At 40.8% G+C, this 12,467-nt stretch overlaps 1 protein-coding gene across 5 annotated transcripts in view; it reads left to right on the top strand.

Annotated features, from left to right (window-relative positions):
• The window catches only part of OCA2 (OCA2 melanosomal transmembrane protein), a 467,353-nt gene that overhangs the window by 284,031 nt on the left and 170,855 nt on the right, over window positions 1–12,467 (top strand). The gene's annotated exons all lie outside the window — the stretch shown is intronic.

The raw sequence follows: 12,467 nt of genomic DNA, 5'->3' as shown, positions 1-12,467 counted from the left end.
TCTTTCCATAGTTTGGATATTGTGCACATTACTGCTATAAACTTTGGGGTGCATGTGCCCCTTCCGATCATTACATTTGTATCTTTGGGGTAAATACCTAGTAGTGCAATTGCTGGGTGGTAGGGTAGCTCTATTTTTAACTTCTTGAGGAAGCTCCATACTGTTTTTCAGAGTGGCTATACCAGCTTGCATTCCCACAAACAGTGTAAGAGGGTTCCCCTTTCCCTGCATCTGCACCAACATTTGTTGTTTCCTGAATTGTTAATTTTAGCCATTCTGACTGGTGTGAGGTTGTATCTCATTGTGGTTTTGGTTTGTATTTCCCTGATGCCAAGGGATGTGGAGCATTTTTCCATGCGTCTGTTGCCCATTTGTATGTCTTCTTGGGAGAAATGTCTGCTCAGGTCTTCTGCCCATTTCTTGACTGGATTCTTTGTTTTTGGGGTGTTGAGTTTCATAAGTTCTTTATAGATCTTGGATACTAGCCCTTTATCTGATAAGACATTTGCAATTATCTTCTCCCATTCTGTAGGTTGTCTTTTAGTTTTGTTGATTGTTTCCTTTGTTGTGCTAAAGTTTTTTATCTTGATGAAGTCCCAATAGTTCATTTTTGCTTTTCTTTCCCTTGTCTTTGGAGATGTGTCTACAAGAACTTGCTGCAGCTGTGGTTGAAGGAGTGTTGCCTGTGTTCTCTAGGATTTTGATGAATTCCTGTCTCACATTTAGGTCTTTCATTCATTTGGAGTTTATCTTTGTGTATGGTGTGAGAGAGTGGTCAAGTTTCATTCTTTTGCATGTAGCTGTCCAATTTTCCCAGCACCATTTGTTGAAGAGACTGTCTTTTCTCATTGGATATTCCTTCCTGCTTTGTTGGAGGTTAGTTGACTATAGGTCATATATCCAACTTCTAAAAGGAAACCACTGTAAGTCAATCAATGAACACCATGCTGGGGCAGCTGCAGGTCGGGTGTATGGAAATTTTACATAGTGTTACTACCCCAGCAGGCTACATAGGTGGGTGGAGTGTGTGTTGTGGAATAGGTAGGAGGATGAAGTGTCAGTGTTTTGACTCCCGGACATGTCCTTTTTAGTTTGCAACTTGATATTCCCATGAATGGGGAGATGGGTCCTTGGCAGTTGAATGGATTTGAAACTCACATGTACTGAGCTCTGATGATCAGGGAGGCACTTTCCCTCATGCTTCATATGCTTAATGCCCTTGTCTCGGCCCCACCTTGAGCTTAGACGCCCAACCTGCCTGTAGGACTGAACTCCACATTCTCGTCTCTGGGAGTTGAGGTTGTGGCAGCCTTAGCACTTCAGTGTTGGCTTGCCCTTACTCCCACTGACTTCCACAGCCAAGTCCTCTGAAATTCCCCTGTTTCTGGGTCTTGGATGAATCCCAGACTCTGCATTGTGCAGTTCCTCCATCATTCAAGGACATCTGAAGCCTTTCTTTTGGAAAGACTTCCCAAGCTCTTATGTTTCAAGATGACAAGTGATCCCTCCTCACTGATCCTAAGTTTCCAGGCACATAGCAGTGCTTGCATCTCTGACTTTCTAATGTCTCCCTGAAAGGCCACCCCTGCCTGGAGGGCAGGGCCTCTGCCTCACCTGCCTGTTCGCTAACAGTGGGCCCTGTGCTAGATCATCCTGGGGCTCAAGTGGGAGGATATTGAAAGCATGAACATGGGAACTTGTACAATGCCCTTGCCAGCTGGTGTCACTGGCTATGGCTCTGGGAGGAACGGTATCTCCACAAAGACTCAGCGTCTGAGGAAAATTATCAACAGTTCAAAAATAGCAGAAGTAAATGCAGTAATCACCAAACTAGTAATCAGTAGAAGTTTATTGTGCATATGGGCAGCAGCCAGTTCTGACATAGAGGCTCTCTCTGTCTTCTCTGGTCATCCAACGTGGTTACCCTCCATTTTAGGGCCCCTCCTGGGCTCAGGGCATCTGTCTCACCTGTGCTGGTTGAGTTCATTTGAAGTGCTGGGCCTGGGGGTGGTGTAATCTTGGGCTCATGTCATCCTCAAGACATAAATCCTTGTCTAGGCTGTGGTCTTTGTTATAGGTAGAAGAAGAGACAAACTATACATATTTGCCCATGGCCACTCATATAACTTCTGCTTCCTTCAATAAACAAGAATAAAGGATGTTGGGATAAAATAGTAAGGTGGTAGGAAGTACTGATAGTGTCCTTAGAAAAAGTTATTTAAATTAAATAAACATGACGAAGCAGCTGTGTCTCAGGGACTACGTGATCATTGCACTTGTTGAGTAGACTCAGTTGGTAATAAATGGTAGAAACTCTTGAGAAGTCTAATGGATGGATGCTAACTCCAGGTACAATTGGATCAAGAAATCAAAGGATATTGTCAGGACTGTGACACTTGCTCTCCCCTCAATATCTGGGCTCTGCTCAGCTTTATTTCCAAGCAGGCTTCTCCCAGGATGGTGTGGAGAAGCCCAGCCCACAGTCTAGTATCTCAGAAAGAGAGACCCTCTCCCAGTATCTTATCCACCTCCCAGGGGCTCTGATGCTCCGCCCACCAGTAAGCAGCCCACAATGGTGCGAGGAAGTAGCTCCAGGTATACAGGGAATGAGGAGGGCTGACTTCCAAAGGGAGGAACTGACGTTTTCTGGGAAAATGAATGTGTATGTGTGTTTGTCAGCTTGACCTGGTGAAAACACTCAACCTAGAAACATTCTGATTTGATGCCTCAGTGTCTGCTCAGGGGGTCCACCACACTGCCCTGTTGAGGTCTTAACCCACTGTATGCTGGCTTTTCCCACAGTCAGAATGCCCTTCCTGGCCTTCCGATTAAGGTCATTTCCCCAGATTAAGGTCCTTCCTCAGTCACCAAATTCATAGTCTATTTTATTGGTGAGTCTTTACACCAATTATTGTTTGTGTGAGGTCTGACTCCACAGGGATGGTTGGTAAATGTTGGGAATGTGCCCATGTGCTCTTGGAGCCTAGATGTAGTCTGTGCATAGGAATATTTGAGGAGTGAAAGGTTTACTCTAAGATTGACAGTTTCTTCTATTTATAGATTTTTCTTGGATTTTTTGTAATGTCACTGAAGCAAACTAAGAACTAGATTTCTTAAAATTCAGCAGTTTATACCTCAACTTGGGGGAAAAAGCATTTAAAGAGTAAATATAATCAGTCAATTTATAATTATGGCCTCAATAAGTTCCATTTAAATGTAATGTATCAAACATGATGATTTGTTGAATAAATCAAATCATAGACACATTTTAATGTTCTGAAAGTTACAAAATCATCTAAGCTTCATAAAAAGAAAGCATTTCATCTATTTTAATTTTTCTTGGAAGTTCCTATTTGCCAAAAAGTAAAACAGTTTTTCTTTCATGATTTTAAAGTTTGCCAATATTATATAGCTGGAAGAACTCAGAGGGGTTCTCATGCTTTCCATAGTTGTGCAGTCTGTGTCACCAGGAGTCCACTGGGTCTCACAGATCATAGAATTTCCATTGCAGAAAACATTAGAGGGGCGCCTGGGTGGCACAGCGGTTAAGCGTCTGCCTTCGGCTCAGGGCGTGATCCCGGCATTACGGGATCGAGCCCCACATCAGGCTCCTCCGCTATAAGCCTGCTTCTTCCTCTCCCACTCCCCCTGCTTGTGTTCCCTCTCTCACTGGCTGTCTCTATCTCTGTCAAATAAATAAATAAAATCTTAAAAAAAAAAAAAAAGAAAACATTAGAGATTATTTGATTGAATCCTTTCATTTTATGAATAAAACTCAGGTATCAAACACATCAAATAGCACTCTGTGGGACCCTTTTAGGCACAGTGACCCTCAGTGGGCACTCCAGACAGCTCCCTACCCCTCCTAGACTCCTCAGTCACTGGGGAGAACACATTGTGAATCTTGTGCCTCCAGCCCCATGAGGCTGCCAGTGCCACCCCTTGGTAGGCAGGTCTGAGTGGACTAAACAGCCACATTCTGCTACTGCACTGGGTTTTATGTCCAGGATTTGTGTGTTCGTTTGGGAGGGACCTGCACCACCATCTGCAGCTTCTCTTAGGGGACTATTTACAGGGCACAACTTTCCTGGTCCTGAAGCCAAGTCAACTGTAGCAAGGCCCCAGTCCCCCACGGGCAGGGGAAACATGTCCTGGTGTTCTATTCCACTCTCCCCACCAACTCTGAAGTGCTGTCTGGTCTGGCAGCGTGGCACTGACCTTGGTCTGAAGTCGGTATCCAAGCTGTCCCCATGCCTGGCTGACCTCCAGGTGAGTGTTTCTTCCACCTCCCAGTTTTTTGTGGGCATTCCTTTCATTGCTCCTCTTGGCCAAATGTCAGCCTTGTACTTTTCTGTACAAATAGGATGCCGAGGCAGTAGCCTTTCTTTGCAGCATCAGGTAGGGCCAGACTGGTTCCTCCTCAGCCTCCTTCTCCCTCTGATGGTGCAGCCAGTAGAGGACAATTTTTTTTTTTTTTTTTTTTTGGATTTGCCATCACCCTAGGATGTAAAGCTTTGAGCTAAGTTCCAGTGAACCTGCAAAAGGACCTTATCTTGAAAGGTCCAAATCCTACAAGGCAGTGGTTATTAGTTTTTGCTGTTAGCAAGACATATGTGTGTGATAGATTTAATCCATTGTACTCAAGTTTCTCTGCCAAATAAATGATAGGATTTTTAAAAAATTGAGTACTAAGTTTTATATTGATTTCCTTTCCTCTATAATAATTTCTATATATTATCAACCATGGATTTGCAAATGCAATTAAGTGTAACTAAAATTTGGTATTAGACATTGTTGACAGTTAAGTAACATAGATCGTAAATTTATGCTCTAATTATAAAATATGTAAAATCATAATTATGATTTTCTCTTACATCTTGTTAAATAATGAGATACATGTTCTTATGTGGACAGGGAACTATTTTTACATTAAGTTTATTGCCATTATAATGATTTCAAAATGAGAAATGCAACTTTTTTTTAATGTTTTTTTTATTATATTATGTTAGTCACCATACAGTACATCCCCGGTTTCCGATGTAAAGTTCGATGATTCATTAGTTGCGTATAACACCCAGTGAACCATGCGATATGTGCCCTCCTTACTACCCATCACCGGTCTATCCCATTCCCCCGCCCCCCTCCCCTCTGAAGCCCTCAGTTTGTTGCTGAGTCCATAGTCTCTCATGCTTCATTCCCCCTTCTGATTACCCCCCCTTTCTTTATCCCTTTCTTCTCCTACCAATCATCCTAGATCTTATGTTCCATAGATGAGAGAAATCATATGATAGTTGTCTTTCTCTGCTTGACTTATTTCACTTAGCATTATCTCCTCCAGTGCCGTCCATGTTGCAGCAAATGTTGAGAACTCATTCTTTCTGACGGCTGAGTAATATTCCATTGTATATATGGACCACAACTTCTTAATCCAGTAATCTGTTGAAGGGCATCTCGGTTCCTTCCACGATTTAGCTATTGTGGACAATGCTGCTATGAATATTGGGGTGCATATGGCCCTTCTCTTCACTACATCTGTATCTTTGGGGGAAATACCCAGTAGTGCAATTGCTGGATCATAGGGTAGCTCAATTTTTAACTTTTTAAGGGACCTCCACACTGTTTTCCAGAGTGGCTGTACCAACTTGCATTCCCACCAACAATGTAGGAGGGATCCCCTTTCTCCACATCCTCTCCAGCAATTGTTCTTTCTTGCCTTGTCAATTTTTGCCAGAGAAATGCAACTTTTAAAACCTCCTGAGATGATTGCTGATATTGGATATCCAGGTTTACTTGTTCATTTTTTGTCTATTTATTTACATGCTGTTGTACATGTTGCTCTCACAGTGGCATGCATGTGGCATGTTGAAATCCCAGCCAAGCAAGATAAAACTTTCCCGATTGCCTCATCTACCTGCTGCGTTTGATTCTGAGAGGTAACTTTGCTAGGGCCTTATCTTCCGCATACAGAACAAAAAGTGTGATTGTGGAAATGTTTTCATTAAGTGTTTAAAACACTTAAAAGTTTCTTTGAAAAAAATTCAAATTTCAGAATTTTAACTTTAACAAAAAGGGTACTACTCACACTTATTAAAGTTGGAAAATTTAGATAAAAAGAAGATACCTATGCATTACGCACCTTTGAGAGTTATCAATATTTTATTGTATAGCCTTTTTATTTTCTATGTGTATGTTTATTTCTTAAAACAAAATTAGAATCATTTTTTTTAAAATTAGAATCATTTATGCATATGCATAAATTTATAATTAAAGTATAATTACATTCTTTTCCACATCACAATTATACATATTCTCTAATAACTTGCATCTAAATTTTTCCATGCAAATTTATTGCTATATCATCTAAAAAATCATATGGCTATGCCATACTCAGCTGGCATTTTGGATATATTCTACTTTTTCCCCACTTGAAACAGCTCTGTAAAGAGCATTTTTTTTTAAGATTTTATTTATTTATTTGACAGAGATAGAGACAGCCAGCGAGACAGGGAACACAAGCAGGGGGAGCGGGAGAGGAAGAAGCAGGCTCATAGTGGAAGAGCCTGATATGGGGCTCGATCCCATAATGCCGGGATCACGCCCTGAGCCAAAGGCAGGTGCTTAACCGCTGTGCCACCCAGGCGCCCCTGTAAAGAGCATTTTTGAAACTGGGTGACTCCTTCTGATTCCTCTTGCTGTGTAGGGTCTCAGCAAGAAAGAGGTTATGTACTTGAAGGTCAAGGGTTTGGGGAAAGAATGGGTGTGTTGAAGTTCTGCACCAGATAAGAAGAGAAGTCATGACTGCATGGCCCAAAGGGGCGAGGGGAGAGCTGGGATTTGCAGCTCTGGAGAGGGCTGCCCAGCCCTGGTTTGTAGCAGAATGCTCCTAATAGTCTGCAACCTGGCCAGGAAGGAGCCACGAGATCAAATACCCTGACCCTGTTCCTCCCAACTGTGGAGTTCTTCCAGTGTGTTCCATTGGCCAGACCCACACAAGACGTCTAGAAGATAGAAGACCTTGACTGAGGTAGGGCAGGAAGCACGGCTTCCAGATGCACAGAGCCAAGGAGAAGGCTGAGAGTGTGCTGTGGTCAAATGTGGGCTGTTCCAGTTCAGTCCCACACTTGTGACTGTTAGGATCTATTTTTATCCTAGTCCAGGAGAAAACCACCTGTCCCCAACACAAGAGTGGCATAATATCCCATCAGCTACTGTGCAATGTGGGGTGATGTTGATTCAGTTATACCCAAAACTTGAAGTGTTAGCTACTCTAGTGCTCTTCATATATGGCAATGGGGAATAAAGGGCAGGGGTGGGGGAAGAAGCAGTGAAATATCATAACGCATATCTGCTTCCATCCCAGCTTCTAGAGCTGACATGAAGTCTGGATTGTTAACCTTCTCTAATGTCGTCTTTGCCTTACCCTGCTACCACCTCAGCTACATGGATTTTATTCATTGTTGGAGGTGACCCACACCTTCATTCCCATAGGATCTGAGTCCTTGGTGGTCATGTCTTCACTGGAGTACCCAGGTGTCCATGGATTAGGACTGACAGAATTCAAGGAAGCACCTACGTGAATGCCCCGCTTCTGGACAGTTCTCCTTGCCCCTATGAGGGAATAGCAGCCCAGCTCCCTCTGATAATTGGGATTGGTCGTCCTGGATAGCAGAGGCACTCCTCTTGTCTGCTTGATGGTTACAGCATATGAGGATCCCAACAGGACACAGGATGATCTCAGCTTCCAACATAACAGCACTTTCATTGTGCTGTTAGCTGCATTTCCTGAGCTCAAGACTGTAGAGACAGGGAGCAAAAATTCATTAACTGGATTACTGGGTATAATAGCAAAAAGGACCCCTCCCATCGCTACCCTTTGGTTCCTGCACTCATGCTTTCCAGTAGGTATTCAGGAGGTAGAGACATATATTGTTCATTTGTTTAAAGCATACACTGCATGATGTAGGAGGACACCCCAAGTTTGCAGAGTTTCGTGTTGCAGTAGCAGGTAGTGCAGCTGAACCTTCAGCAGGCCACCATTCTATTGAGTCCAGTGTTTCTGGGTAGTGGAGCAAATATTAAGACCAGTGGATTCTGGTATGATGTACTTCCTTCATTGCAACAGGAATTCCTGTCAAGGGAACTGGGGAGGAAACCAAGGATTGTAAAGCGAAATCTGAAAGTCAGTAAATGATGGGGCTAGTTGAAGCCTTGCAGGATGAGAAAGGAAATTTTTATCTGTAACATGTATTTTTTTCAACGTAATTACAAGAGCCCTTTAAACAACCCAGATTGATTCTCTTACAGTTGTGGAGACCAGAAGTCTGAACTCAGTGTTGGCAGGAGGTTTCAGAGGAAGTCTAAACTGAGGGTGTTACTTCTGAGGCCTCACAGGAAAATCATATGATTTTTCTCCTTAAACATATTAATCTGGTTGGTTACAGTGGTAGATTTTCAAATATTAAACCAGTCTTTCATACCTGGAAGAAATCCCACTTGGTTATGGTATATAATTTTTTCATACATTTGTGAGTTCAGGTTTTTTTTAACATTTTGCCAGAAATTTTTGTATTTGAGTTCATGAGATACACTGATATGTAGTTTTATTTTTTATACTAGCTTTTTATGATTTAAGCTTCATAAAGTGAGTTGAGAAGTCTTTCCTCTTATTTTCTGGAAAAGATTGTATAGAACTGGTGTTAATTCTTTAAGCATTTGGTAGAATTCCCCAATGAAACCATCTGAACCTAGAGATTTTTTCCTTCCTTCCTTCCTCCCTCCCTCCCTTCTTTCCTTCTTTCCTTCCTTCCTTTCTTCCTTCCTCCCTCCCTCCCTTCCTTCCATCCTCCTTCCCTCCCTCCCTTCTTTCCTTCCTTCCTTCCTTCCTTCCTTCCTTCCTTCCTTCCTTCCTTCCTTCCTCTCTCTCTCTTTTTGAGATTTTAAGTTATGAAGTTGACCTTTTTAAAAGTTAAAGAGATATTCTATCTCTTTTTCTATCTATTTTATCTAAGTTAAGTTTTGATATTTTGTGTTTCTTGAGGAATTGGTCCATTTCTTCTTAGTTATTGAAGTCATGGGCATAAAGTTGTTGATAGTGTTATTTTTTTTTTAAGATTTTATTTATTTATTTGAAAGAGAAGGAGAGCACGAGTGGGGGCAGGGGCAGAAGGAGCAGGCGAGAAGCAGACTCCACGCTGAGTGTAGAGCCTAATGTGGAGCTCCATCTCAGGACCCTGAGATCATGATCTGAGCCAAAGTCAGACACTTAACCCACTGAGTCACCCGGGTGCCCCAATAGTATTCCTTTACTATTTTTTAATGACTACAATATCTGTAGTGAAATTCTATATTTCATTCTTGATATTGGTAATTTTGTATCTATTTGCATGTTGTCAGTCTTTTTATAAGTTTGCCAATTTTATTGATTTTTCCCAAAGAAAGACCTCCTCCCCACCATTGGTTCAATCTATTGTGCTTATATTTTAATTTTTTGATTTTTGCTTTGATCTTTATTATTTCCTCCCTTCTGCTTCATTTTGGTGCCGGCTGCCTAACAGTGCCTGGCAGTGATAAGTGCTCAGTAAACATTTGTCAAACAAATAAAGGAATGAATGGGACTGAGCAATGTGGAATATTGCTTTATGAGGATTTTACATTTATAAAGACTTATTTTATAAATGGAACTGTGTGTCCGGAGATATAATAGTCATTCACAATAATTATCACAGGTGCTGTGTGGAGAGTCATTCTTGGATGGATTCATCTAAGAAGGCTTCTTGTGAGGATATTTTTATAAGTCTTAACCTGAGAAGAAAGAGAAAAAAAAACCCAGTCTCTCAGCAGTGTTAGGAAGCTTTGGCGATTTCTTGGTTCCTAAGCAATGAGTTATCCTTTTAGGCATGTTCATGTTTGTGTCCATCTCCTTCTTTGGGTGTCTAGGATGTTCGGAAAGTCTTCCTGTGCATCTAGATTTATTTGTGTCTTTGTCAGTAGGACATCTTTAGCTATGCCAAGAGTCTGTCACTGAAAATAATAATAGTGCTAATAATAAGAGGGATAAAGGCTCTAATTTGTAGATGTAATTAGATACATGTAATGTATAATTTCATGTAATAATTTCATGTTAATAGTTAATAACTCATGGCAAATTCCAAACCACACTTCACTGCAACATTCCAATTTCCCCTTGGCGATCCATCATTTTCTTATATATAAATTACTTTTTGGCATAAGTTACCTTTATTCATAAGCCCTGAGGTTTATAACATTGAAGTCATATGTTTCTTATATTCTCAACTGTGTTAGGAAATGTTAAGACCAAATGAGACATAATGTGAATGAGTGAAAGAGGGTTAATTCACTGGAAGAATCAATTTTGAGGAGTTCTGGCAGAGAGCACAGTAGCCACACCTGAGGGGCAGAGACTGACTACCAATATATTCAGATTACAAGTTCAAAAATACCAATGGCTCATTCTTCTTGCCTTTGGGGAAAAAATAACAAATATAGAAACCACCCCCTTAAAAAATAAAACTAAGCAAATGAAAACATAGGAAAACACCACTATTGCTACCAAAAACACTTAATAAAATTTTCTGTTCAGTTTTATTGCTTTAGTGTTTTTCAATAAGTATCCAAATATCTCTTCCGTGGAATATGAAAATAGATAGAATTAGTTTTTAAGTTATAAATGCCTTCAATGGATCTCTGATTCAGTGTGAAGGAACAACATAAGAAGTTTATTTTTAGAGAATGAGCGTGGTCGTCTAGCTTTTCTGTGAGGCACCTGAACACAAAGGTCATTTACAGACATGATTGTTAGTGAGTTCACTGGGAAGATACATGCATAATTCTGGGGAAAAATGGACACACAGGTATTTTCATTTTTGGATGTTTGCAGCAAAAAGGATTTATAATGAGCTCTTTATCAAGTTCAGTAATCTGTTTCTAACCTAACTGTGACATTCTCTAAAAATAGTGCTGTGAATTAAGTTCAGTTAAAATAATTTCAGTTGTAATGTATTCCAAATGTTTGTGAAAATAGCTGAATATATCAGCTGTTAAAATGTCAGAACTTTCAATATATTTGAGAGGTTTTAAAAATCAGGGTGTGTGTGTGTGTGTGTGTGTGTTTCCGATCAGGTCAGATTTTGATGGGGATGATTTTGAAATAAGATAAGATACCATGAAAAAAGAAGAAACCAGCAGGGAAAGGTAGATCAGAGGGTATCTGATAAAAGGACCCCAAAGAGCACATGACTTTCTATTTGACCTCTTGAATACTAATATACTTGTGCTTCCACCTTGGTACAATTGATGGTCATGGGACTTTTAAGCGTTTCCTTTCAAATTCTGACAGGATTCAGGTTGACTCGCATCCTTCTCTCTTTATCCAGAGTTGCTATGTGACTCATGCTGACCTCTGTTACCCGGCAGAGGGCTCTAGGATGGACACAAGGTCTAGCTATGCCCCTGCCAGATCCCTGGGTGGTGATTAGGGGTCCACAGATCAATTGCAGAGGATTTGACAGAGGAGAAATAGCACACTTAATCTATTTTTTAATCTAGAAGTTACCTGAAGGAAGAGTATTTTAACTGAGTTATATAATAAGAAAGAATATTGAATTCTAGTTTTTCTTTGGGGGGTATAAACCTATTAAAGTTTATTCCTCTCTCTGATTGCAACTGAAACTGTGGACAAAATACAAAACCCAAGTATCCATGGACTCTGAAAAATAAACAAACCCAGGTGGATTGTGGAAGGGATTTAATACTTGGAGAAGTGACCCCCTTGAGGTGATTTTTTTCTCTCTCCCAGACCTCCCTCCAGGACAGCAAGCCTCAGTCATAGCATAGCATAGTGGCATAAATGCCCAGCACTCCCACAGTTTCCTCATCTTTCCACCCAGAGAAACCAGGGAAAGTTGCACCCATGGGCTGAAGAATGAGCGAATCTCAGAGAAGAGAGCCAGGGAATCCCACACCCCCAATTCTGTGCATGAACATGTACAATTCTGAATAATACATGTGTGGCACAGACCCAAACCAGCCTAGTGAAGGCCTGGAGAACTATTTGAGTTTAGAACTATTCATACAAGTCTCTAACTCCTGTATGCTAGACAGGCACAAATCAACATAGCAAGGTTTAAAGAACTCAACAGAAACTTGAACCATATGCACAAGTTTCCAAGTGCCGAACTCAGCATACGTGAGATAGACCGAAACTATCATGGAAAATATGAATTTGAACCACTATCCATGGAAAGTGAGACAGAAATTGTGGTCTGAACTTAACTTCTAACTGAAAAAGGAAAGAAAAGAATAATCTCCAGAAGATTATAACAGGACCCAGAGTCTACATATCTTAACATTGACAATATCCAGGAAATGCCAAAGGACTCAACATACAAAGAATGAGGAATATATAATTAATTCTAAAAAGAAAAAAAACAATAAATAGATCTTAATTG

This window comes from Ursus americanus, chromosome 28 (assembly GCF_024610735.1).
Source record: "Ursus americanus isolate L20-20 chromosome 28, mUrsAme1.1.p, whole genome shotgun sequence".
NCBI classification, from domain to species: Eukaryota; Metazoa; Chordata; class Mammalia; order Carnivora; family Ursidae; genus Ursus; species Ursus americanus.
The sequence above is the reverse complement of the archived record's forward strand: the minus strand, read 5'-3'. Positions and strand labels throughout refer to the sequence as shown.